Here is a 24,792-nt window from a genome sequence, read left to right as displayed (position 1 = left end):
AAGAACAAATGTTCTCACAAACTTAAATAAAGCAACGAAAGCAAGGAACTTTCACTAACAAGAATATGTTCTGAATAGTTCATGGTTTTATATTTTTACAAAATTTGTTATTGATTTCCTTTCCATTTTATAAATAATGACGCACTTTAACGAACCGAGTCGTATACCGTTATATTGCAAGTCGGCAAATGGACGATAATTGTGTGTAAGTCTGTCGAGGAAAAAAAATTTCGTAAACTAAATTCGGAGAATAAAGCAAGAAGTAAATTATTTCTTTTCTGTCTTGTAAGATATTGTTACCCTAAGTTTCTCCGCGTATTTTGGTTTTTTTTTTTTCTTAAGGTTCACTAAGCATCAGTTTTTTTTTTAACTGAGTAGATCTGGTTCTACAGGAAGACGACTTATTTTCTGAACAGCGACTGAAATCGTAACTGAGCACGCTGCTGTGTCTTGGGTAACTTCAGGTAGAATGCAAGGAGAAGAAGTGAGCGAGGCTTTATTTCAATAAGGATAAAGAAAAAAATGGTCAAAATTGTAATTTGCTACTTCAAAAATTTTATTTGTTAGATGAGTCATAATGAAAAACGTTATCACTCCCTTTTCTACAACAAGATCCTGTCGTTACCGCCCACGTTGAACATATATGCTACTAAGCACGATGCCTTCATCGTGACCGGGTGAATCAACATGGGTTTTGCGCTTTTTCCAAAGGCTTTCCATAATTTGCCTTCTTCACAAAAGTTTATAACATTTTTCTTACTTGGCACAGGTTTGACTTGCCTTATTAAAATGGAAAAACCGAAAACCACTGTCACTGAACAACATAGTGTCTGAGCTTAAAACAGAGGGCCTTTCATAATTTTGCTTCATCGGGAAAGTTGAAAGCAGGTTTTTTCCTTTGGTTTTTTTTGGTTCTTTTGGTTTTTGTTTTTTTATTTATTTATTTTGTATGAGGGACCGGTTTGGCTAGCCTTATTAAAATGTACGAACCCGAGACCAAACAAATAAGAGACTCGTTCAACGTTTATTTACTTCATTAATTAAAAAACACAAGCAAAACACTCTCTATGGAGCTCAAAATTCCTTCATAAAGTCAGGCATTAAACCAAGTTAAAGTTACATTAATTTTCAGCGTCGTTGTATATTAGTGGGATTCTTAACGAGTCTCAACTTGCTGGCCCCTCAGGTGTGCGTCCTCATCTAGCAGGATCTGTTTGCAATCGAGTTGTCGAGCCAAGGAGCAGACTCTTCGTTCCCGCCCCTTGTTTGAATTACAAACCTATAAATTAAAAAAGAATTTTAATTGCAGCCATACCTACTTGAAATGTGAAGAGCTCCTAAAAATTAGAATAATTTTTGCTTTTAAAATTAAGCTAGTTTTTTTTGCTTGTGATTAAAGGGCACCAAGTAATTTTTTGCTATAATTTAGTTCTCTCTTTACCAATTTTACTTGCTGCTTTTCTTTGGTCCAGATTAAAAAGATAAATTTAAGTTTCTTATGCATTTACCGGCCTAGAGTCCGGGTATACGCAGGCCATTGCTTCGGTTCCTTCGATCAGAAGAAGTGACAAGAGGAAAAGAACACCCAAAGCCAGTTTTGTTTCCATTTCTTCTCTGAGGTATTTTCGGATTCAGTTTGCTCGGTGCGGTAGTTTGATGTGGAAGGGTAGTACAGAGGGTTTTTATAATGGAAAGATCTTGGATCATCTGCACTCTAAGTGACATGCCACGCCCACAATAAAAACACTATATCTTCATGCTGTAAAAAGTTTTTAGCATGCAGCTGAACGGGATCAAATTCGTAGCAGCCTTGATGGTGACATTAAAATTTTTATGATTAACCCAAAGAACAAACCAGAAAAGTGATACTTGCGTGGACTCTCCTCTCGCTTCTCCTTTTGTTTGTTTGTTTTCTTTTAGTTCCTTTTTTTTTTTTTTTCATTATTACACGCTTTTATGTCCCTCCTTCACTTTTAGTGTGTCGTTTTTTATTAGTTATTTAATGGAACCTGATATAACAATTCTTCGACATAATAAAAAAAAAATTAAAAAAAAGTTTTTCTTTCATCTGGATCAGAATTTGCATGTTCTTCCAACTGCCTTGTCTTAAAAGATAACAATTGACCACTTACTTTATGAAATTAAACGTTTTGTTTATGTGCGTGCCAAAGTCTCATTGCACTTCCGTTTAGAAAATTATTAACTTAAATCGCTCGTTTCGACCATGCAGAAGGAAATTGGCGAACGAGCGTGATCAGTGCAAGTTTTCACTTTACCCGAGCTTTGAACTTGTCCCCTTCGTGGTTCGGACGAAAACAAACTGTGAACGGGAGAAAAGACTCAACTTAAACAAAAGAAGGAACTAAAATTTGCTCCTTCTTCCACCTGCTTTGTCTGATCAACATCAAGAAGCAAACTTCTTTAGGTCAATTCAAGTACAATTTGAAACAAACTCCCATGCCGCTCCTGTTTTGTAAACCTTTGAATTGAAAGGTTCGGCCAAGCCATGCAGAAGAAACTTTGGCGAACCAGCATGATCCGCGTGTGAGTTCAAAAATTCAGTCATTGTTATTCTTAAGCCGAGTTGCTAACAACTTCTCCTTAGTGGTTCAAACACGAACGCACAAAAGAAAGAAAAAAATACATTTTCTATCTTTCTCGTGCATTGGCTCACCTCCAGGCCCAGCACAACGCTCAAGTTAGTCATGTCATTTCATTCGAAGTACCCAACTCAGGGAGCTGCATTTGATTCGGTTCTTCAAACACGATTAAAACATGCGATGCAACATAAATGGTGTGGCAGAATCAGTCTCTAACTTTATTATAGAGCAACACATTCATGGTTATTTTTAGGTAACTTATGAGCGACAGTAGGGGACACAGGTGGAATGTACATGAGCAAGTTAGTCTCCTTCCAATGTTCCCTTTTTTTACGTAGGAAAATAAAAACAAGAAATCATGGCGGTTCCAACTGTATTTAAATATTTTTTTAGATGTTGTCAATGTCGCCTCAGTTCAATGACATTTTTACAGTATATACCGATGTTTCTATTCTCGTGATGTGGCCTAGACATGAAGCGTCAAAGAAAAAAAAGGTGATCACCAGCCATTAACATAACTTTAGGGACAACGAGATAAATTCAGAGCCAGGAAGGAATTTGCTTCTCATTGTCTTTGCGTTTTTTAGTATCATTACTTCATTAATTCAATTTATTTTTTTCTTAGCTCACGCCTTAGTAAAACTGCTGACACACGTCTCGTAACTTTCATTTCTTTTCATCGTGATTTTTATTTATTCAGTAGATTTGAGAAAATTAAATGCAAACAGGGACATATGAGGTTCTTTTACGGACAAAATATCAAACATGGATACATTAATGTTTTGTTCAATTACGTTATTGTTATACGTTATAATACAAGTCTAAAAATAAAATAAATCATTTTCATCCTGAATACATCGATTTTGGATGTCATACATCGATGTTGTGCAGCATACATCGCTTTCCTGACTCATTCACGCGTGACCTTATATAATTAAAAGATGTTCAATAAAACTAAAAGATGAGGAAGCGGAAATAGAAATGACCGGAAGTCAGATTAAACAAGAAGCCCCGGAAATTAACACTTCAAAATGGCGGAAATGAAGGCAGACGATCAGTGAAGTTTGAGAAGCAATATGCAAGGTGTGCGGATTTGGCTGCCCAACTTCAAGGGATTTTTTACGTCTTTGGGTAGGCTACTGGAAAGTGCAGATGGGCAAAGGAACATTGCGTCCTACGACTCGGCTGAAATTTTTAGTCGCCGTTTACGAGAAAACGAAAGAACTCTTGTCACTTTGACTCTAAGAATAGAAGAAGCCTTCCCAAATGAAGTTGAGGTGATCTCTGATCTGAACGAACTTGTTTTTCTTATGAACGAACTTTCAAGGGACTTTGACAGAATTTGACAGACTCGGAACGTTCTTCGTTTACTGCACCATCGTCCCTAAACGATCGTCTTTCAACTCTGGCTAGGAACGGTTTAGTTGGCGAATCAAGGCTACAGATCTTACAGCAACAGCTGCAAACTCTGCAAAATGACGCAGGTTTTCGTTGGGCTGATATCGGAAGAATTCTTGGATGAAAGTATTGCTTATGGCAATATTGGTTTTGGAAAGATATTGACATGAAAGGATGATCCTTCCTTATCTTACTTTCAGTTAACAGTTGTGTTATTCTTGGACCCACAAACCATTTTTATTTATAATTTTTCATAGGACATAAAAAAAACACATAGAATCATAATCACGAAGAGACTGAATAGGGGAGGGCGTTACTTGAGGTTTTAAGGAAAAAAATATTTGTAATTGGTACAATTATCCATGACTTTACATATGTTTATGGGAATGTTTTGCTCCTTTATTGCTAGAAATTTCGGATCATGTGTACTATAGGTGGACTCGGTCGACATATCGGGCGACAGTCGACCGATATATCGGTCGATCGACTATCGATCGACTATCGACCGACTATCGGTCGACTGTCGACCGATAGTCGGTCGACAGTCGACCGACTATCGGTCGATAGTCGACCGATATATCGGCCGACAGTCGACCGATAAATGTGTCGACCGATATAGTCTTAAACCATCGATACTCGACCGATACATGACCGATACTTGACCGATACGTGACCGATACTTGACCGATACATGATCGATACTTGACCGATACTTGACCGATACATGACCGATACTTGACCGATACATGACCGATACTTGACCGATACTTGACCGATTCACGACCGGTACTTGACCGATACATGACCGATACATGACCGACACTTGACCGATACTTGACCGACACTTAACCGATACTTGACCGATTCACGACCGATACTTGACCGATACATGACCGATACTTGAACGATACATCACCGATACTTCACCGGTACTTCACCGATACTTGACCGACACTTCACCGATACTTGACCGACACTTCACCGATACTTCACTGATACTTGGCCGATAATTCATTGCCCCCCGGGGGGGAGGGTTTATTCCACGATAAAAGATATAAAACTCTAATAAGTAATGTTATTACCTCATAATTTAGATGTAAATTGCGTGTCTGGAATCCAGTTTTAAATTTCTCTTGTGCCGGCCATAGCGCGTATCGTCTCCGGCAGCGAATTCCAAGTCCTTTCAGCGGCGAAGTAACGAAGAGACCTTAGACCATGTTTTGTACATTTTACTTTAGGTATCAAAGCATATTTGTGCCCCTTTAATTACGATGCGTGTTCTTTACTTGAAATGAATTAGCTGTAGTGGTGGGTGTCTTCTTTTGAAAACATCTGTCTATCGTAATTAACATATCTTGGGTGAGACGACCCTTTAATGTGTTTTGTAAACCAATCAAATTGAGCATTCTTTCTTAATGAAGGGTCTTTACTATAAATACATGTCATACCTAAGTGCACGGTCCTTTACCCTCTCTAGTTTTTCAAGTATATTCAACCTATTGACTTTGCCTGTTACTTTTCCGGAGATAGATGTGGTGTGAGAATTAAGGATCTGTGTTCACTTACAGTAGATCAAAATTATGAGATCTACAACGCACGATGTTTATTGCGTTGGAGACTTACTACACCCTTTTCAAAGGTTAGGTTATATTTGGTTTTATTGTCTGTGCTTTGGAAGCTTATTTCATTGGACAATGAATGGCATTTTAACTTTTTTTTCCGCCGCCGCTGTCATTATTCTTTAAAAAAAAAGTGTCACCGTCTGTCGATAAAGAGCACACAATTCGACTATTTAAAGGGTTAAAAACTTCCAGTTTGAGACATGACGGCAAACGGGACGTTGGTAGAGTGAACTCGCAATACTTCCAGCTGCACTCATAAAGTTTTAATTTCTATTTCATTCTATATCAAGCGCGTGTTTTTAATAAACGTCAAAACAATTCTAACAGTGTTTGTTCCCATTGGACCGCGAGTAAGGAAATTTCATTTTCCGATGATGTAGTCTTCAACGCTGGTGTACTAAATGGTGGTGACGGTTGAAAATATAGATCGTATTAGGTTCCGTAGCTTTGTAAATCCACTTTATAGGGATACAACTGTTTCGAGATATTTGTCCGACAAAATGGAGCAAAACAATGGCTGTGTGCAAGTGTTTTAAAAAACATTGGTTAATTTCCTTACTGTCCTCCGTAAAACAAGATGTATACCGGTAACTGCAGTTTGTCGTCCAAAAAAAAAATTTCATTCCAAAACTCAAATGGGAAATAGTTTTTGATCGCATGCATTTTAGCGAAAGCTTAATTGACTTTCTTTCCTTTGATTTGTAAAAACAAAGTAAAATACGAGAAATTGGACCTTTCTTGGAAACCTTCGATTTGTTTTTACTGCTCGGTGTATTCATTGGTTCAAATGATATAGATATAGAATGTGAACCGCGAAGCACTCGTAATATAAATTTTAATTTTTTTTAAATAAATGTTTGGGTGCTGGAAGAAGGCAATACTGCCGATACAATAAATCCCCCTGGGTTACTACCCTTTTAAAGGAAATTTGGGAGTCCTCACGGGGCAAAGAAAATTTTACCAAGTGGGGATTGAAGCCACGACCTCCGAATTAGATCTACCGACTGAGCTACGAGACCAGCACGAGAGCAGGTCGGGGTAAATTAGGTAGTCAATCGCGATAAATGTGCAAATGATATCATATGTACAAAACGGGGTAGTGTGGGGAGAAATTAGCATTTAAGGGTGTGTTTGCGTGTGCTTCGTGTGAGCCTATTGCTGCATAAAATAGAAATAACATAAATTAATAATAAGAAATACAATGAAAATAAAAGAAATGAGAAATAATGAAATAATTATAAAAAATAATAAAATAATACATATCTCGTTTCGCCCCAGGAGTCTTTGTGTGGGTAGTTATTTGAAGTTGCCCAACCCCCTACCCACGGGAAAAACTGAAAACTTCAAACATTTTCCATCCTAGGTTCACAAGGGCCGATCTTGTCCCGGGTATTACCTCGGGAGGGTGGTAACCGTAGGAAATCAGCGTTGTTGTTCAGCCTACAGGATTGAATAGTATTTTAATTTGTTATTAGTTTTCTTACTGCTATTTTATGCAGTAATAGGCTCACAGGAAGCATTAAGGAAGGTCTCTTCCCAACCCCCCCACCCCCATCACACACACAGACACACACACCCTCAAATACTAATTGCTCTCCATACCGAGCAGTTAAAAACATATCGACGATTTCCGTTAAAGGTCCAATTTCTTGTACTTTACTTTGCAGATTTCATGCGTATTACCCACATTTGGCCGTATGTTATCTGTGTGTTACTCCATGTATTCGTATGTTACTTTTATGTTACTCATATGTATCTGTGTGCGCCCGTATGACTCGTAATTACTCGTATGTACTTGTATGTTACTCGTAGTGCTCGTGTGGTGTTTTAGTCACTATCCTTTGAAGATAAATTGAACGAATGTAAGCTTATCTGCACCTTATCTTCTTCTCGCGAATGGCTATAGCACGTTTTATTCTCTTCTCTTCCATCCCAGCAAGTCGATCTCACCGCAGTGACTTCAACAGAAAAATAGCGCCATCCGAATTATTCCCAAAATCTTCGGCAAAACCTGTAACCAGATTAGAGCCAAAATGCCAAAAACTGTGCGCATTTTACCTTGAAAATGTTAACAATTAATGTGTCATCAAGAAATGTGCCCATAAAGAGATTCACCTCGATGCCTCGTATACATTGTATTTCATTCAGGTCTTTTTACAACTAAAATACATACGAAACATTACATCAACCGTATTTCAGTTTATAATACCAACTTATGTCCTGCACCAGCTAGGAAACAGTCTTTCTTATTTTTTTTCTATATATTCAACACGTTTTAATGAAATTTGTCTCTTCTTAAGCACAGTTCCAAAGGGGACGTCGACCTCGAGGAGAGAGATGGGTTCTTGGGCTTTTTGACACACAGTATGACCCCGCTCGACCGTATTTACAGCTTGTGAGAAGGCGAGATGCGCGTACTCTTTTGACCATTATCCAAAGACATGTACAACCAGGCTCTTAGGTTTATACTGATGAATGGGCGGCATACAGGCAAATGCAAAGGGTCTTGGGTTTCAATCATTACACAACACGCAGAGAGCAATCGGTCTGCAGCAAAGGACAAATTTAAGAAGATGAAAGGGAACACAAATCCTAACTTCCTACAAGAATACCTTAAGGAATTCATGTGGAGAAGATGGCATGGTGAGCTTCACCCGAATGGCTGTTTTGGACGGTTGATGGAGGACATTGCAGAACAATATCCACTTTAAATACCCAGAGGTGGGGGTACTCCCATATACATGTATGTGCCGCGGGATAGGGTATGGTTTTGGCGGTTATCGTTTTGCCTCTGTTAGCATTGTGTTTCCGTTGTGATCTCTAGATAGGTTATGTAAATTGTATCGGCTAAAATTGCAGTGTGTAAATGGCCAGCTAAACAAAAAGCAAATTCCGCTAAAATTGTCAACAAAGCGATTTTATCGAGATTTGTGTTTTGCCGCGCGGGGTTAGCCGTTGTTTGGTTATTGTTTTTCCTTGAATAGGGTGTCATATTTCGTGTTTGGACAATTCTCGTTTGTTCCATCCTTAAAGTGGGACAGGGTTCAAGACTCTTCGAGGCACACACTTATTCAAAATTTACGGGAGTACCCCCCTCCCCCGAAACGGGACAGTTCCTGTGACCTTAGTGCAACATTGGTGCAATTTGGTATTTTTTTCAATTTTAGACTCAGAAGCATATAAGGTAAAAACCCGCTAATAGGAACCTAATTTTTTTCCAAGCAAGGCTAAGAAGGTTATTATAAAAGATGGTGCTTAACTGGAAAATTTGGCTACTCAGGTTCTTTAACAGGTTCTTGTTTTCAAATAGACTGCGAGCAGTCTCTTTTGCTGTGAAATCCCACTGAAACGAACGGGGAAAAAGCGGACGTGATCGACGAGCGATGAGGGGCGAGGCCGTGATCTGCGAGAAGCAGGGGCGCCAGTCACAGCGAAAAGAGATCGCAGCTTGGCCGCTCACCACTCGTCGATCGCGCCCTCTGCTCGCAGTCTAGTTTTCAAAATAAATGAGTTGTTTGTCATTGGAGGGCGTGGCCTATTTTTGGTATTGAATGCATAATATGTTAAAAATCCAAGCATATATTTACCAAGTTTACAAAGCTATCCAAGATAAACAGAAAAAAACGCAACATTAATGCATGGAACTGTGTTGTTACTTTGATTGAATTTCTCAAAAAAAAGAACCTGTTTCAAAGTTGTAGGCTAAAACAGGTTCTCGTGTAAAAGGAGTTTTAATGTACGATTTTTGTCTAACATTTTCAGTCAATCTATTTTTTTCTTAAAATCTAGGTTCTTAAAAAAGGGTTTTTTACTGTACCTGTAATAAATTCAAACACTGCAATAGTCTAGCACACTCGAGTTATTTTACGCGAGGTATTTTTAGCATTTGACTTCATTTTCCCTAATTCTCAACCAGGCTATAATTGGAACGAGATAAAGAAATGGCGACTGCAACTTCTCGGAAGTAAAAATACAAATAAAAAAAAGATTTCTGATGGTCGTAATGGATTGATATTTAGCAAGGTATTTTAGACAGTCATATTTTATGCGAAATTATAAAAAATGAATATCGACAGTTTGATCGTAGTAGCACTTTAAAAACATTACTTTCCCCCTACACTTCTGGAGGTGGAAGTCTACGAGAAGTTTCCATTTACTCACTCTTTGTTTAGCAATTTATTAAAGCTTTGAATATCTATCATCTTGAGGCCTCCTTTATCGTAATCATTGATCATTTGTGTCCTTTTAATTTTGTCCCATTTGCTCTCCCAGAGAAAGTCATATAGCAGGGTATTGATTTCCTTAAGTGCACCCTGATGCGTTAGAAGAGAGGTTACAACATGTACAATTTGGGATACTGCCAAAACTTTTATTATCGTGATTTTACCTAGAAGAGTAAGTCTCCTAGCAGACCAGCTGCTTAGGATGTTTTTTACTCTCTCAATTTTCTCTGAAAAAATGGCATCGCCAGAACACATCAGAACGCTTTAAAGGTAGTGCAAAATGCGATGGAAAATTTGGAGCTATGCGATGTTTGGAGAATTTTTAATCCAAATGGCAAGAGGTATCTGGAGGCAAAGACAACCAGATATTCATTGCAGACTTGATTTCGTTTTAGTAAGTCAAACTACAGTACTTACCCGCTTATAAGAATCTGAGTTCTCAGTTCTAAATGTACTCATAGGGTGTACTCATGTGAATTCTAATTCAAAACCAACATGTACATACTACCGTTTTTCATACATTATTTATACCAAATTTAGAGATTTTTATAATCCATACATGTTTAAGTTCACTACTTTTGAGAGTCATGTCTTTTATCTTTGCCTGAAGATCTTTAAGGTTTATTTTCTAAAACAGGAACCTGTTTTAAATTTAGGCTAAATAGGTTCTTATGTAAAGGGGGTCTAAATTGATATTTTTAGGCTAACAGGTTCGTGAATTTTAGGTTCTTAGAAGCGGATTAGTACTGTATTTCCGATAGGTGGGTGCCGCGGAGTTCCCTATTTAAGGATAAAAAAATTGATACCTTTGTTAAGGCCCAAACCCCCAAAAAGACGCCCTATTCTAGGTAAAATAACAATAATAAAAAAACAAACAAACAACGGCTGACCTCGCACTGCAAAAAAAAAGTCTGCAATTTTAGCTGATGCAATTTAGGTGGATCCCATTACTGACATAAACTGGACAGTTAATATCGTTAACGTTGTACAAGCAATATAACGTTAAGGACCTGTTAGAGCTATAAGAGCTAAGGAATAATAATCATTTTAGGTATGTTGGATTAAGGGCAGCATGACATCAGGGATAAAGCATAAGCCGGGTAGTTTTAGGAAAAATGGAAATACGTTAAGGTACAACATTAATTACACAAGAGCGACCAACTTTACAATGTATTTTTCCATTACCAAATGGGAACATATATCGAAAAAACCTCGCACTCTTTCTTAGTCTATTTTCTTCTGAGCAATATGGTCGGTAAGTGAACCTATACTTGGCCGATACTTGACCGATACTTGACCTATACTTGGCCGACACTTGACCGACACTTGACCGACACTTGACCGACACTTGACCGAAACTTGACCGATACTTGACCGATCCTCGACCGATACCTGACCGATACTTGACCGATACTTGACCGATACTTCACCGCTACTTGACCGCTACTTGACCGATACTTGACCGCTACTTGACCGATACTTGAGCGCTACTTGACCGCTACTTGACCGCTACTTGACCGATTCTTGACCGATACTTGACCGATACTTGACCGCTACTTGACCGCTACTTGACCGATATTTGACCGATGCTTGACCGATACTTGACCGATACTTCACCGATACTTCACCGGCAGTTGATCGCTACATATCGGCCGATGCATCGGCCGACAGTCGGTCGATATATCGGTTAACCATCGGTCGACTATCGGTCGACAATCGGTTGACTATCGGTCGACTATCGACCGACTATCGGTCGATAGTCGACCGATAGTCGACCGATATATCGGTCGACGGTCGCCCGATATGTCGACCGAGTCCACCTATAGTACACATGATCCGAAATTTCTACTGCTCAAATTAATACAAAATCCCTGTTAATTTCCTAAGTAGTGGCCAAGGAAAATATGCCAGTGGACCCTTCATATAAAACAATAAAATTTTCAAATCCGTCTAGGTTACTCAGGAAATGTTCCATGTTCAAAGTTCCAGTTTCAAGTTCCTCAGCATATTAATTGTTTCGTTAACAGCATGATAAACTCAACACCAACAAAAAGAGCTTACAAGAGCTAATTTACAAGGGTATAAACTTCTCTGCAATAGCCATTATGCATGCAATGTAGCCACAGCTTTACCTCATTTGTTATTGTTTTGAGTGATTACAAATCAAGGCTAGATCTCAGGTTTAAAATGTTAATACTATGAAGTATCTAGTACATTATGCCAGTATAACATCGTGTATTTTTTTTCCCAGCTATTCAAAGTTTTACATCCCTTTGTATTAGTAAGGCTGTAAGATTTGAGATTATAACTGATTATTGTTACTGTTTCCCATTTACATTGTCATTAGTAATTTTATTCTTGGCATACTGACATGTATAGTAGTAACCAATTTATACTAACTGTATTAAGAGTTCATTCCAAGTACATGTAGTTAATACAATAAATCATAAATAGCAGTTTAAATAAAAAGAAGCAATCTGCAATACCACTTGGTAGGCTATGATTCCATCATGATCACCAGTTTGGAAGGCTGCGTCTCTAGCTTCTTGCAGTGACAATTCTTGGTTATGTGACAGAGTAGTGATTGAGTCAGGTACCGAAACTGCATAGTCACTCTGCATGTCAGGTACAGGCCCTTCTTCATCAATCCCATAATGATTGAATAAATTAACAGTCTTTCTGACAGTCACATCTGTCACAGCCTTATACCCAGAATTTCTGAAATGTAGCATTCCTTGTATCCAGAGCTGATTGGGAGAGAAGTTGCAGTATGTGCTTACAGGATGATTATTCCACTGACTGATAAATTGGTTAATTGCATTATTAATCAGTAGAATGTAGACTAGAAGAATACAAAACAGATGCACCTCATCTGTTGGATCTAAAATTCCACTGTGCTCAAGAAAGAGGAAAATGTTCAAAAAGCGGCACACAATAACCCAGTTGACATCACACCAGAGATGCACTATTCTCTAGTTATGAACAGATTTTCCAGTGATGTGGCTGCCTCTATTTAAACCTCTTTCTTGCAGCATAAAGCGAGGAACTTCTATGTTTTCCATTCCAAGATCACTGCGAACTCTTGATGGTAAATTGTAGAGCTCAACAGCTGACTGGAAATACTGCAGTACAGTTAAGGCCCTGTTATTGGTTGATGCCTAAAGGAATACTATCATTCTTGAAAAACCATCTAAACCACCATGAATTATAATTTTGTATGGCTGAATTAGTTTGTGGTTGCCATCAATATGCCTGTTGGACACCATGAAGACATTTGTTCCACAACACTATCACATATAAGTTAGGTTAAAATATAGTATGAAAAAAAAGTTAAATCTGCCTATCTGAGTAATAGTGGTAATAATAATAATGACAACAACAACTATAATAATCATAACAACAACAAGAGACATTTTTGACCACCCATGAGTAACAGGCATGATAGTCAGGAATTTTGAGCATAATATCAGGGGAAGGTGGGGGCTGGGAAACTGGGTTAGGGTGATCAGTGAGGGGGCTAGATAGAACTGAGGGAGGTATCACAAATCATGAGTTGAATTGGCATTAATGCTCATGCATCAAAATTACAGCCTGACCTCCCTTGTATCACAGATTTAAAACCAGTGTTGCCCCTGTGTGGAGGGAACTCCCATATAAAAAGGAAAGGAGTGCTTGTCGCAAATTTTGACAAGAACCCTTAAAAGGTACCAAGATCCTGTTTTATGGGCATAGCTTAATATGCTTTTCACCCCTAAGAGGAAACAATTCTGAAACAACACAGTTAACCCTAGCTGTCATTTTTTTCTGTTCAAGACCTTACCTAAGAGGAGGCGCAAAAGCTCCCGCTGTGGACCTTTCGGAACTGACCACCATAAGAGGTACCAACCCTGCATTTTTAAACCCTAAAAAGTATGACAAGCATCCCTGTCCTTTTTATACAGGAGTCCCCCCTGGGGGTGTTGCCCCAGTGAAATAACAAACTGCCTGACTATTTTGAAAAGAGGGGTAGTGGGCTCTAATGGTGTAGGGGGGGCCTGTTAAAAAAGGAGACCTCTTTAAACAGAGACTCGTCAGAAAGAAGGTAGTGTTAACTAAATAGCGCTTCAACGAATTCTTTACTTTACCATAACGCATTGGGGCATGGCTGCTCTTAAAGTGCGAAGAACCGGATCCACTCTTCGAATAGATTCCTGAATACAATGGCGCTGGAATCGTAAGCCCCTTTGCTTCAAGCCCCTTTCAACCTGGCGTTGACCAGCGCTTGGTGTCACTTCAAGAATTTCCCTCACATATTTGTCAAGGTCAGCGTTGGAGACATCACTGAAATTCTCTCCCACACCAACTGGCAACCCAAAGTCATATCTTCGACGGCGCAAAGTTCTTTCGGAGATTCCAAGAATTCTTCCGATATCAGCCCAACGAAAACCGGCGTCATTGTGCAGAGTTTGCAGCTGTTGCTGTAAGATCTGTAGCCTTGGTTTGCCAACTAAACCGTTCCTAGCCACAATTGAAAGACGATCGTTTAGGGACGATGGTGCAGTAAACGTAGAGCGTTCCGAGTCCTCGAAAATTCTGTCAAAGTCCTTGAAAGTTCGTTCGTAAGAAAACGAGTTCATTTAGATCAGAAACACCTCAACTTCATTTGGGAAGGCTTCTTCTATTCTTAGAGTCAAAGTGACAAGAGTTCTTTAGTTTTCTCGTAAACGGCGACTAAAAATTTCAGCCGAGTCGTAGGAAGCAGTGTTCCTTTTCCCATCTGCATCTCCAGTAGCCTATCTAAAGACATAAAAAATCCTTCGATGTTGGGCAGCCAAATCCGTACACTTTGCATAGTGCTTCTCAAACTTCACTGATAGTCTGCTTCTATTTCCGCCATTTTGAAAGTGTTAGTTTCCGGGGCTTCTTGTTTAATCTGACTTCCGGTCATTTCTATTTCCGCTTCCTTATCTTTTAGTTTTATTAAACATCTTTTAGTTATATAAGGCGTGAATGAGTCAGGAAAGCGATTTATGCTGCACAACATCAATGTATGACAACCAAAATTGATGTATTCCGGATGAAATCGATTTATTTCATTTTAATACTTGTATTATATATAACACATAACAATTTTTGTCCGTAAAAGAACCTCATAGGACATTAGTAGTCGGGAAAGTGATCAGCCTCAAAAATTTTAATTTCAAGGCTTACTGAAAAAAATAATAAATCAAAGCTTAAAACCTGTCTTTTTTTTCTGTCTCTTAGAAATTCAAGTCGTGGAAATTCAAATTCAAATGCGTGGACTCTCCTCCCACTTCTCTTTTTGCTTGTTTGTTTTCTTTTGGTTTTTTTTTCCTCTTATTTGCCATTATCATACGCTTTTAAGTCCCTCCTACACTTTAAGTGTGTAGGTTTTTGTTAGTTGTTTAATGGAACTTGATATAACATTTCTTTGGCATAATGAAAACAAAATTGGGAAAAGGTTTTCTTATTCCAAATACATTCTCTCAAAAATACCGATGAACGACTCACTTAAAAGTTTGTTATATGTGTTTGTCAAATTCTGATGGCACTCCCGTTTAGACATACATTAACTTGAATCGCTCGTTTCGACCATGCAGAAGGAAATTGGCGAGCGAGCATGATCAGCGCAAGTTTTCACTTAACCCGAGCTTTGAACTGGTCCCCTTCGTGGTTCGGACGAAAACAAACTGTGAACGGGAGAAAATTATTATGATACGGAGACTAAACTTAAGCAAAAGAAGGAACAAAATTTGCACCTTCTTCCACCTGCTTTGTTTGATGAACATCAAGAAGCAAACTTCTTTAGGTAAATTCAAGTATAATTTGAATCAACTCCCATGCTGCTCCTGTTTTGTAAATCTTTGAATTCAAAGGCTCGGCTAAGCCATGAAGAAACTTTGGCGAACCAGCATGATCCGCGTATGAGTTCAAAAGTTCACTCATTGTTATTCTTAAGCCGAGTTGCTAGCAACTTCTCCTTAGTGGTTCGAATACGAACGCACAAAGATGCGAGGTTAACTTTTTCGCAAAGTGATTACTCAAATAAACATCCCTAAATGACTAAAAACATTTTACCACTTAAAACCAAGGAATCGCTATATTGTTCGTTCATACTACCAAATTTTTATCACTGCAATCACGTTTGGCACCACTGCCGAAAAAGAAACACTACTTAAATCGAAAAAGTCAACGAAAGGGCATTGAGATATGTCTATAATAATAAACATGCATCCTATCAGCATCTCTTGGAAAGGATAAGACTACCCTCCATGGAATCTCGAAGAATTCAAGACATGTTATTGACAAAACATAGAAGTATCTCGAACAAAGCACCACAGGCAATTAGGAATCTTATTAATTTACTCTCATTTAAGTACAATCTCAAGCGCCAAGAATATGTTTTATCTTTACCTAAAGTTAAGACTATTAAATATGGACTCAAGTCATGGAGATATTTTGCAGCTAAGAAATGGAACGAACCATCAAATGACATTAGAATAAAAGTAGACACCATTGAAGAAGTAAGCAGAATTAGATTGTTAAATTTCGGGGATTAGTAAATTTGTAATATCAGTTTTAACTAGTATTTTGACTGTGACGGTGATATTGTAATAATAGTTTTAAATAGTTTTAATCAATATTGAATTTGTGATTTTGTATGTATGTAACATAAATGGTGTGGCAGAATCAGTCTCTAACTTTATTATAGAGCAACACATTCTTGGTTATTTGTAGGTGACTTAAGAGCGACAAAAGGAGAAACAGGTGGGCTGTACATGAGCAAGTCAATCCCCTTCCAATGTTCCTTTTGTTTTCGAAGGAAAACAAAACCAAGAAATTATGATGGTTTCTACTGTATTTCAATATTTTTTTAGATGTTGTCAATGTCGCCTCAGTTATGTGACATTTTCACAGTATATACTGATGTTTCTATTCTCGTGGTGTGGCGTAAAAATTTAGCGTCAATGAAAGAAAAGGCGATCACCAACCGCCAACATATTTTCAGGGACAACGAGATAAATTTAGAGCGACGAAGCATTTTTCTTTTCATTTTTAAGCATCATTACTTCATTAATAATATTTATAATAAAGTTCAGATATAACGCCTGCTGTCATTGGTTAAAAGAGCGTGCTCTATGAAAGTATAGAGCATAGACCTGAGTTAAAGCTGTCACGCCATCTGCCGAATCGTACTATGTCCGACCTTTTCCGAGACTTCTCTCTAGCTTTTCTTTCGTAAATCGAGAGTGACATTTCGGAACAAGCGAGCAAAGGTAATTTACATTATTATATACTCAATAAAATATCGCGTTTCTGATTGGTCAATGATGAATGCATAAATAGGTTATAGAGTGCAATAGAGGTTATAGAGTGCAATACGGAGAAGTTGCCATGGAAACACCGGGGAAGCGCCAAATTTGAACACCAAATTATAAAAAAATGGCTGACAGCCGGTTTGCTTTGTCAAACCAAAACATCGTTGAGCAACTTAAAGAAAATGCGAAAAACAAAAACACAAAGCTACACAGACCTGGTTAAATGTCTTGCAAACATGGGCGACTCAACGAAAAGTAAACCCAAAAATGGAAGAATACGAGCACGAACAACTCGATAAAATATTGCAAATCTTCTATATAGAAATACGCACAAAAGACGGGTGTGAGTACGAACCTGAGAGTTTAAAATCCATGCTGGCAGCCCTCGACCGCTATTTAAAAGAGCATGACTACAAGTACTCTATTATACGAGACCGAGAGTTTCACCAGTCGAAGTTGGTACTCGAAGGAAAAGTGAAGTGTCTCCGTCAACAAGGAAAAGGCAAGAGACCCAACGCCGCGAACGCACTGACAGCCGAAGAAGAAAAAAATGCTATGGAGTGAACAAAGTCTCGGCGACTGCAGTCCAAGAGTTCTTTCCCAGACGATGTGGTGGATCTTGACTCAACATTTTGGCCTGAGGGGAAGACAGGAACACCATTCAATGGAAGTCGAGGACTTCAGTTTTTGTGTGGACGACAGCGGCACAGAGTACGTCACATTTAAAGAAAATCCCACAAAGACGAGGCAGGGAGGACTGAACACAAAACATCGTAATGTTCTGCCAAAAATGTTCGCTACTGGCGGTCAGAGATGTCCTGTTGAGTTACTGAAGCAATACCTTGCCATAATCGAAAATCCCAAAACAAATGTTTGGTATAAGAAGCAGCGGCTCGGCGTAAACAGCATCGACAATATGATGAAGAGCGTCGTCAAGAACACAGCTCTGGAAACAAGCAAGAAGAAATTGACTAACCACACCGCAAGGAAGACAGTTGTAAAGAAACTCAGAGCAGCAAGCGTCGAGAGGCAGTCGATAATCCAAGTGACCGGCCACGCAAGTGAAAAGTCTCTTAACGACTACGATGAAGGTAACGAGAAGGAACATCGACAGCTTTCAAACATTATCAGCAATGTTCCACAGTCAGCAGCCTCCAGCGGTTTTCCTGGTCTACCAATGTGGTCTTCTCCTGCAACGACTTCAACGTGTGAACAGGTGAAAACAAGCGGCCATGCTTTCACTGTGAACAACTTTCACAACTGTCAAGTCACATTTAACGTGATTCAGGGGCAATGCAGTTCACCAAAGTCTACAAGTCAGAATGTTATTCTCTGAGGCCGATTGAGATCAAACATTTGAAAACAGTTTAGCGGGCTTAAGTACTCTTGCCGCTTTTAATAACTGAAATTTAGCTTTTGAGTTCGGCTTGTAATATTTTCTGAGAAACTTTCAAGTACTTCACGCTTGATTTACCTGTCACAACATTACATTTTTGATTGGTTCAAATAAAACATGTGAGCATTTTGGAACCCATTGAAGTGTTTTTTGTAGTACGTAAGGCGTGCAGAGTAGCGCAATGGAGTAATTTTGTCGAGAATATAATAAATAAAAAATCGTACGAACCTGCTCGTGCATTTCGTGATTTATGGTCACTCGTGATGTTTTGAAAGTTTTCAAATTGCACTCGCCTACGGCTCGTGCAATTTTAAGAACTTTCAAAACATCACTCGTGCCCATAAATCACGAAATGCACTCGCGTTCATACGATTTCCTATACTTACAGCAACGTGAGCAGAGACAAAAATCCTCAAAGATGAAACAAAATGGACAGTCCGAGTTTTAAATGTTTTCACGCTCAGTTAGATTACAAGTTAACGTACAGTAATAAATATCAAACACAGCTCGCACTTGTATATTACACAAAGTTTCGTGTTCAAAAACAAAACAGAAAAACACAGGAATTATTAAAAATATAACCAAGCATAGCTGTTAAAATTCATACTAATCATGACGGTGTCAGAGCGACTACGATAATGCTGAGGTCTGTCGCGGCTAGCTCATCATGGCGATCTTCAGTCATCGCGGTGTAGCAAGCCTCAGGAATTAAATCGACCACCCTTCGAGTGGAAAAAAAGAGCTTCCTCCGATAACCATTCCGATGCGTTGAGTGAAAGGCCACATCAGTCTCTGCAGCCGAGTTTTATAGTGCTGTCATTCCGAGCAATCTTCATGTCCTGGTGAATTCGGCTGTCGTTCATTCATAAAACACCCGCCTTGAACGGTTTGTTTTCTACTTGTTATGTGAATTAACTTGCGTATTTTTGTGAGCCACGATTGGGCCGAATTTCACTGAACCACTTTCAGATTCTGTATTAGGAACTAAAAAACTTCAGGCTAAAGTGTTAAATTCGACATGCCGAACTATTCTAGTTTGTAAACTTTTGCAGAATACGAACTTTGATGGTTTGAAATTTTTGACAGCTTTAATCTTGTACAGCCAGTCAGATTGTTTGAACCATTCTAACAGGGATTCTGGTTGGCTTATTGTAGCGTGCTTTATGAGAGTATAGCGCATGCTGACGACACTGTTGTTCGCTTTGGAAATAGATTTTGTTTTGAAAATTGAATGTAATTCTTGGGGAATTTAACGAGTTCTTTATTATATTTATTCAGTCAAGAAGTAGGGAGAAACACTCGACTACGTCTCGTGTTTCGCCAGAACAACAGAACAGAGCACAGTCTAATCTACTCAGTTCTGATTGGTTAAGATAAATGCAATTTTCAGGTTATTCAATGTAGAAGAGGGTTAATTCAGTACAAAGAAGTAACAAACCAGACATTCTGATTGGTTAATAATCACTGAAACTCACAGATAGCCAATCAAGTGCGAGCCTTGGATGTCGCAACATTTGGATACGCTGAAAATTTGTCAGCGAAATAATGGCTGGTGTTTTAAGTAGGTTTTCTTACGCCACCGCAACAACAACACAGCAGCTGAAAAACGGCTCTAACAACGAAAACACTGTAAAAAGCACTGCTCCTTGCTCTTGTAGGTGTTTAGGGAAGGGAATTGCCAAGCAAATCGAAAATTACGAGCCGACCCAGCTGAACAATTTACTCGAGCGATTCTGCGCCGAAATTAAAAAACATGGTTAAACCTCGCAAACGACGATTCCATTTCATCGAAAGTGATTTGGACACGGACTGAACAATTCCTTGAACTATTTAGCCTAACTTTATACTTTTTTTAGTCTCGAAGATGTGAAAATATAAATGTATATTATTGTTTTGATCGTACGCGGTTGTTTTTTTACCGAAAGCACTTGCAGGGTTTGAATAAATTATTTTTGCACTTGATGCACGCACTTTGCTTCTGCATAATCATGATAATCTATCTCGTATTTTTTCACGTATATTATTAGTACGTAATCACATGATTTTTCTCGTGCAATTTGGATTAAATATGCACTTGCTAACAAAATTGCACTCGCCTTACAGGCTCGTGCAATTTGTGGTCTTTGAAAAAATTTACTTATTCTTTGTTATTCTAAGTTACACTCGAAATCATGTGATTGCTTCTACTAATTCAATTATATTTTTCTTCTTAACTCACACGTTAGTGAAACTGCTGACACGTGTCTCGCATTTTTCATTTCATAGCGATTTTTATTTATTCAATAGATTTGAGAAAGTTTAATTTCCCAACGGCGGTAATGCAAACGGGGACATTAGTTGTCAGGAAAGTGATCAGCCTCAAAAATCAACGCGTACTGAAAAAAAAGAAATCAGAGCTAAAGACCAGATTTTTTTATTGTCTCTTAGAAATTCAAATCAACTCCCTTCAGCCTTAGCTTAATATTTTCCAAAAATGGTCTTCCCTGAGTCTTTATAGTTTGGAGCATGTAAGTGCTGAACGATCACTAGCTATATCCATTTCAGAGATCTGGAACTACACCTAAGTCAGACAAAGTTTCAGCAGACTGTGTATTTTTCGGCCATTATACAGTTTTTCTTGCTATTCAATATAATTTCATCCCTGTCACTTGGCGAAATTATTGCCAGCAAAGTCACTTCCAAAAATATGAATGTTTCAGACCCTCAGGGAGCCTCGTCTCGCGGTCTGCACATTACTTACCAGTACATAGACCAAGCCACGTTCACCAATGAAGGGACTGAGAAGTTAGATCAAAATATTCAGCGAGTAGACGAACGTTTAACGCGACTCATCGCCCTGTTCATTCTGCAGAGGAAAGTTGGTATGTCATCGGTCCGTTGCGGTGACGACTATAAGAAGCAAGACGAAAGTTCAGAGCGAGTGAACAATAGATTAACGAAAGCGGTTGGCTTCTCGCAAAACATCGCTGGATCCTCGTCGAGCATGAAGAATGACGATGTTATAAGAAACTCATCCCAGACTCTTTACAAAACAAGGCTTGGATGCCATGGATACCGAACAAAGGTATGTATAACTTCCAACAGTGGACTAAAGACTCCAAACACTCCAGCATTGTTCATGTTGGCATAAATTTGGAGCAACTACCCACGGATTAGACTTTACGGCAACTGACTGTGGATTTAGGTTCACGTTAACCTGATCCGAATCAGCTAAACACGGGCCAGAGTACAACAGACCAGGAGGGACCACACACGGCTTCGGGTCTATTACGGTTGCTAAGGCCTGTTCTCTGGCTTGCGACTTGGCAATCTCCGTTTCCAAAGTAACACGCCTTTCTTCTTGCTTAAGACGGAACTTTCGTTCTTCTAGAAACTGGCGCTTACTGAAGGCTGCTGCTTCCGCTGTTAATACCACGACGCAAATGGCCTCCTTTGCTCTCGCCGCCGATAGAGATGATGCACTGCTGCTTCTGCGTGAACCACTATGACTAGAACCCTTAGACACTCTTGAAGACTTAGAAGCTGACCGAAAACCAACCTCATCAATTGAATCAATTGGGCTAACCTGGACATTCAACTGGAGCACTTCTTCGGCTCTAGCGATCCAGTCCTGAACTCTCTGAACAAAGTCATCCTTTAGCACAGCCATAGTTAGTAGAGGAGACTATGGCACAGCTAGCAGCTTGCAAGCGATCGAAGGATTCCCGACATCTGGTAATGCAAGCCTCGTCTTGAATGGACGACAAGTGCAGAATGTGCGCTTCTTTAAAATTCTCCAAAGGGACCATAAACTCCGTAAATTTAACCTTCACGCGGTCAATGTTCTGCGCGTCTGACAACAAGGCCTCGACTTCACTTTTCTTGACGGTCGCAGTTGAGAGAAAGCCTGATCTTGAATTCTTGAGGCGAAGAAGCTTGTCGTACAGGGCGCCTGCATTAAGAACTGACATCGTGACTTGAATACCTTGCCGAACAAATTTCTAACGATATAACTTCCAACAGTGGACTAAACACTCCAAACACTCCAGCAATGTATTAACGTGCTTTATTTAAGAAACGATGTTGTAGTTGCGGTTGTTCAAAGCGGCTAAAAATTTGTTAGGAGCTGGGAAAAACTACACTGGAGCGGCCACCAACTGTAACGTGAAATCTGGCTGCCATAGAGCGAAAAATGACTGCTTGGAAATGGCAAGCGAAAAAAAACTGAACCGAAAAGACTTACACGACCTTTAGATACTAACGAATATATTACAATAAATTAATCGACTAACACGCTGAAATACATTCCGCACACACGACGAACTAGCCTACAAAAATCCCAAGGGGCAAAAACAAAAGACATTAATAAACGGGTGTTTAGTTCTTCACAGTATGAGATTGTTCTCCAGTGCCGAATTTCATTTTTGGGTCTTAAGTTTAAAGATGGTTACGTCAAATAAAATTTGGGAAATTCATGAGTGTTCAACTTATGGGTTATCATCCTTGCTGTTCTCCTTTCAGGAAAGGTAGCATCGTCGTGCAAAGAGATTTATTCAAAAAAAAGGTGAGAATCGGTTGAAATGTTACAGAATCAAAAGCCACTGGGCTTTAGTCTTGAGAGAGTCTCCAAGATGCGCGGTGATAGTTTTAAGCGTAAAGCTGAAGACCCTCGGCAGACCCTCGGAATTAGGGATAGGAGACAGCAGAAGAATACCACTTTGTTCTAAAGTGTCTGCAGGAATAAGGGAAATAACTAAATAAAAAGATTCGGACAGTTACCTTTTGTTCATGGAAAACTATTTTAATGTATGTGTGCGACCTAAGTCCAATACTATAGTGCTCCGTACTATATCTTAGTAGAGGAAAAATTCTTAACCGAAAAGAAATTTCATGCCAAAGGGGAACGATTAAGGCCCAAATGAAATCGGTTATCTTATTTTAAAAGATCACAGATTGATGAGATTCTCCTCCTCAACTATAGCTAGCATTTTCCCCGTAGAGCCAGCTTCAGTGTTTTTTTTTTTTTTAATTGTTATTATTTGCCTCTTCCGTTTGATTTAAAACATGAACTTTCGTTCAGGTATTTATTCAAATACCATGCTTTGATTTACCAAGTGTCAAGATCGACTCCGACTCTTGTGTTCCTTTCGATAATAGGTTTCCGGAAGACAATGCTTACATACTTCAGACGGATTGTGGGTATGTTCCTGCTTACTGTCAAATGACTAGCTCTGGCATGGGCACATGTGGAGGAGGTGGATGGACGCTGGTCATGAAGATTGACGACTAAAAGGTGGTTCCTTTATAAAGTTCAGTAATAGGGAGAGAACTTTTTTTGCTGCCACCTAAATTCATTTATCGTAGGGAGGTTGCTTAACTAAGGAAATTAAAATTTTTCATAATTTACTGAACATAGAAGTTCAAAATCCGTGATCGCGCCCATCAGTCCGCAAAACTGTAATCAAAACCTTTTTCTTGTTGTTTCTCAGAAACAACAAGAAAAAGGAAATTAAAATCCGATGATGGAACTGCATGAAGTTGACATTTTTTATCCTAAGAAGTGCCGCGCGTATTTTTAGAGTGAAGATTAGTTTAACATAGTTATTGGCTGAACAGAAAATTTCTTTTATTAGAACTAATATATTCAAGTCAGCAGTTATCAGACAGAATTTAAACTTCCTGTAAAAAAAGGAGGATCCATTTTCTGGCTTTGGTGTCAAAAATTAAAAAGGTTTTCGGTTTCTCAAAAACCCTTATGCGCGTCGGTGAGTGAATAAAAACAATAACTTGGTAGTAAATTGATAACGCTATCAAATATAGCTTGATAACGCAAGGCAAACCACCGAAGTTAGTTTTAATCGGGTTTTCAGTCGCTTTTTTGCTCAGACCGAGGGATGACACTCAAAACGACAACCTTAAAAAGATGGATGACAGATGTTAACCTAACTTGATATACTTGTTGTTGATAAACACCTCATTGTTTGTAAATCAACTTACTAAGCAGCTGATGGAGGACGGTATCTTCAAACACAGTAAGTGGTAACTCTGCCTCAAAAAACAGGATCTGAGAGATGCATTTTTATCTCCAAAATAACACTTTTAATGGAGCTATTTGAATTAAGACTAGCCGAGAGCAAAATGTTCTCGCAAACCAACGTAACGCAAAGAGAGCAAGAAACTTTCACTAACAAGAATATGTTTGGAATAGTTCATGGTTTTATATTTTTACAAAATTTGTCATTGATTTCCTTTCTA

General features: G+C 38.8%; 3 pseudogenes; 2 read left to right on the top strand and 1 right to left on the bottom strand.

Moving 5' to 3' along the window:
- Positions 1-12,480: 12,480 nt before the first annotated feature.
- Positions 12,481-15,191, bottom strand: LOC136282542 (uncharacterized; annotated as a pseudogene).
- Positions 15,192-17,534: 2,343 nt separating this feature from the next.
- Positions 17,535-18,498, top strand: LOC131800001 (uncharacterized protein KIAA1958-like; annotated as a pseudogene).
- A 1,605-nt stretch (positions 18,499-20,103) lies between these two features.
- On the top strand, positions 20,104-23,827 carry LOC131800002 (uncharacterized; annotated as a pseudogene).
- Positions 23,828-24,792: the final 965 nt, after the last annotated feature.

The sequence above is a fragment of the Pocillopora verrucosa genome, chromosome 7 (assembly GCF_036669915.1).
Source record: "Pocillopora verrucosa isolate sample1 chromosome 7, ASM3666991v2, whole genome shotgun sequence".
Classification (NCBI taxonomy): domain Eukaryota; kingdom Metazoa; phylum Cnidaria; class Anthozoa; order Scleractinia; family Pocilloporidae; genus Pocillopora; species Pocillopora verrucosa.
Note: the sequence above shows the minus strand (reverse complement) of the source record. Positions and strands in the feature narration are given on the sequence as shown.